Source organism: Gopherus evgoodei, chromosome 7, assembly GCF_007399415.2.
Source record: "Gopherus evgoodei ecotype Sinaloan lineage chromosome 7, rGopEvg1_v1.p, whole genome shotgun sequence".
NCBI classification, from domain to species: Eukaryota; Metazoa; Chordata; order Testudines; family Testudinidae; genus Gopherus; species Gopherus evgoodei.
Genome location: NC_044328.1, coordinates 16316669 through 16320741, shown reverse-complemented (window position 1 = coordinate 16320741; position 4073 = coordinate 16316669). Strand labels below are relative to the sequence as shown.

Here is a 4073-nt window from a genome sequence, read left to right as displayed (position 1 = left end):
GGCTTGACAATCAGAACAATTGAACAACAAATTCCCTTAGGCTCCCCCTTTGAAAATACCAGCCCAAGTGTCTTGATTGAGTGCCTTTCTTCACAGTATTGCCAAGTCTCGTGATTTCAGGGATTTTCTTAAAGCCACAGCTCCTAGAACCTCGTTATAAGGTGAAATTCTCAGCTTTAATTTAAACAAAAAAAAGTTTCCAACATTCATGGTTGTGGAGAAAAGCTTGAAAATATGAACCTAATGGTTTAGAAACCAGGAAGCAAATAAAAAACTCTACATTTTTCTTTTTGATCTCATGGTTTTAAAACTAATTTTATGACTTTGCGGGGGAGGGGGGGGGCGGAAAGGCCGTCTCAATTTTTGAATGCTGGAGCTTGGCAGTGCTGTGAGTATTAAAGTGATATTAAGGAGACATGGCCTAAAACTGGGAGTTGTTACCTGAATGTCTGCATTTGAATGTGTGCCGTGTAGTTGTAGCTGTCGGTCTCAGGATATCAGAGAGACAAGGTGGGTGAGAATATTTTTTTATTGGACCAGCTTCAGTTGGTGAGAGAGACAAGCTTTAGAGCCCTACACACAGATCTTCTTCAGGTCTGTGTGGCTCAAAAGCTTGCTCCAATAACAGATATTATCTCACCCACCTTATCTCTCTGAATTTTAATGGTTTAGATCAAATGGCATCTGCATGCAAACACTTTGTTTTTGTTCTGCACACGTTTCCATAAAACAAAGCCCTGGCCCATCTCTAACATAAAGGCTGATTCGACATAGGTTTTCCCATTTTTTACACTCCACCAAACTAGCTCCTTTGTAGTTTGTGTCAGACACAATGCAGCTTTTCAATAAGAGTCACTGACAGCAGTAGGTTTAAATATGCCAGTGGTGGTAGTAATAATGAACATTTCACAGTTAATCTATCTCTAGAACCTTAAAATTACACCTCTCCTTCAAGAAGGGAGATCCTTCTCTTCATTCAGTGGAATTCACCAGGCAGGGTAAGAAAGAACCTGCAGGTAGGTGGATCCAGAACTGCCACAATACTTTGTGGTGTAAAAAGTGCTTCTCTCACCCTGTGGAATTTTAGCACAAAGCAGCATAGATTCCTTTTATGCCTTGAATATCGATGCAGCATGTTTTGAACAGGAACACGGTGCATTTTGACTAGGAAGATTATGATGTATGGAATAATTAATTTAGTTAATTTTTGTATGGTCCTTTGAGAAGATAAAATGCTATGTAAGTGGTTAGCAGTAATATTAAGAACTCCCAACTGTTTTTTTGCACAGAAATTTTTTTATTAACAGACCAGAGTAGGAAAGTCCGCTGCTGGGCACCATTAGTTCATTCTCCTTATGAGCCTGTTAATCTGATCTTCCCTGTTGCCAGCATCTCCACCTTCCACAAAGTGGATAGTTTTCTTTTTCATTCCACCTCGAGGAGAAGATAATTTGAAGGGCCATAGAAAGTTGTTCACTACTTTGAAGTTCTTGCCAACAGTATAGATCTCATGGACCACATCTTTCATGCAGATGATGCCATATTTCTCAAGAGACCGCTGAATCAGAGAATTGTCAGTCAGAGCAATGCACTGCCTCTTGACCTTGCCGTAACCACGCTTGTAGATCAGTTCATGCACAGATTTCAGGTTGGGGTAACCTCAGGCAATGTAGGGTTCAACAATCTGCAGCATGTTAATTGAAGCCTTGTTGAGTTTTACAAATGTGCCATTGAAAATCTGATGCAGGCAAAGGAGCTGCAATACCTTATGGACCTTTGGGCTAACTCCATTGATACCTCTGATCCTGATCACAAAGGCCAGTTTTGGTTCAGCAGGTATATAGTAATTGCCAGCTTTGCGTGCCATTTGGGCCATATGAATCTCACGTCTATACATTTGCCTGTACTCCTTGTGATAGGCCTGAGCTCTTGCATAGATGAGTTTTCTTTGCACTTTATGAAGCTTCTTTTGAATCACTAGCCTCTTCAGACGCTTGGCCTTTATATCAGCAAAAGCCTTTCACTTTTTTAAAAGGCTTTCTGGAACAGATGGCACCTTCTTTCCTCCAAGAGACTCTCCATCAAGCCCTGCACACACCAGGCGAGGAGAACCAACCCCCCTGCTGCCCTGGCCGCAAAACGCATTAATACTGTTTTACTTTTTATTTTGTTTTTGAGTGTGTGGCTGTAAAGATTTTAATGACTAATGGAATGCTTTAAAGTCGCTTAAGGCCTGGCTTCAAAGTTGCGTATTTTGGGTTTCCCTCAGCCTGTAACTACTAACCTGTAGAGGCTTCTTGATCTTCCTGGGCCATATCTAATATCGATGATAGTTAAGTATCTAACCTGCTTAGGTGCTTTTGTAAATTACACCAGGCACTTTGCTGCATCTTTACAGCCTAAATACCTTTGAAAATCTGCCCTTAAGCTCCTGCACAAGCTGGAAAACAGAAGCAGCAGTGGCTGGGCCAGGGCAGCCATGCCCCACCCACACCAGCTGAGAGCTCACCAATGGAATTGAGTGGGGTGTCCCTGTGCACTGCCCAAGCAGCAGGAAGCAACTGGGGATCTACAGTGTCTAGCTGTGGTCCCAGAGGCAGAACTCGGGTCATATTTTCAATCTTTTCAAAACCACAAGGGCTAAAAACTTATTTTTTGCAATTGAAAGCTGAGATCTGTATGTAATCACAGTCAAGCAGCTGCAACTGGCTCCAGGCAGCTGCCAGTCTCCAAAACATCCAAGCACAGCTGAGACACAGCGGAGAATTACGTTCATGGTTCCTGTTCTGCGGACTTAAAATCTAAGTCAGAGGGCCAGTGTATGGAGCAGAATTAGACCTGTTATTACTTTGAGTTACAAAAGGATGAAATTAATTCTCTTTTTCTAACTCTGTGTAACGTTGATCTATTAATAATTATTATTAGTAGTATTATGATAGCATCTATGGATGCTATGGAATGCACTCAGAATGAATATCCATATAGCTGCAACCTTCACTTTTGATAAAAAGATTGCAAAAGAGAGTCTGGTTTGCAGCATACTCTGAAGAAATGCTTCCAGTTACTGAAGCACAATGCATGGCTTATCTCCACCACAACATGAACCCTTCTCCTGAGATATGGGTTAACCTCAGATTGGCCAAGAGTGCATTGCAATTAATAGCAAGGCAATATGCTCTACCATACTGGCTCAATCTGTCTGAGAAGATACAAACATCCTTTGAGAATGGAGGGTTAAGAGGTATGTAAGATGGAACCAAGACAGCCACTGGTTCTTCAGCCGAGAAGACTGCTCCGCTCAAATCTCTTAATGGAGACATCATCACTGACAGAAGCAAACAGATGCAGTGCTGGGTGGAACACTATCACGAACTCTAGCCACATGAAATCACTGGTTCTGAAGCAGTGTGATCTCAGCCCTCCAGGCTATTCAAGAGCTCGATATAGAACCATCTTGTAAAGGCAATCACTTCCTTAACACCAGGAAAGGGCACAGGAAAAGATGGAATTCCAAATGAATTACTAAAATCAGGAAGACAGAGTTGGGCTTAAACATCTGCACAATATCTCTCTTGTCTGCTGGAGGGAAGGAGGGGATACCACAAGACATGAAGGATACCAACATCATAATGTTGCATACAAACAACAAAGATCTGAATGACTGCAACATACACAAAAGAATCTCTTTGGCAAGATATTCACACAAAAGACTTGCACATTCTTGCTGAGCATGTATAATCAGAGTGTCAGTGGAGCTTCTGGATTGGTAGATCAAGTATTGATATGGTCTTTGCATAAGACAACTGCAAGAGAAGTGTCAGGAACAAGGAACCCTTCTCTACATAGCCTTCATAGATCTTAGAAAAGCTTTTGATGCGGCCAGGTGAAAGGGCCTTTTTCAATTTCGAGAAAGAATTGCTTGCCCCCCAATCCTCTCCAGTCTGATTCAATACTTCTTCTGTGATGGCTACAGTCCAATAAGAAATCCACTGTGGTGTCAAATAGGGATGTGTTTTGACACCAACACTCTCTGGTATATATTTCCCTCTGCTGCTCCGTCATGCTTTCTTATC

The 4073-nt window shown here is 41.9% G+C and overlaps 1 pseudogene; it reads right to left on the bottom strand.

Moving 5' to 3' along the window:
* Positions 1-1272: 1272 nt before the first annotated feature.
* Positions 1273-2776, bottom strand: LOC115654506 (annotated as a pseudogene).
* Between the last annotated feature and the right edge of the window lie 1297 nt (positions 2777-4073).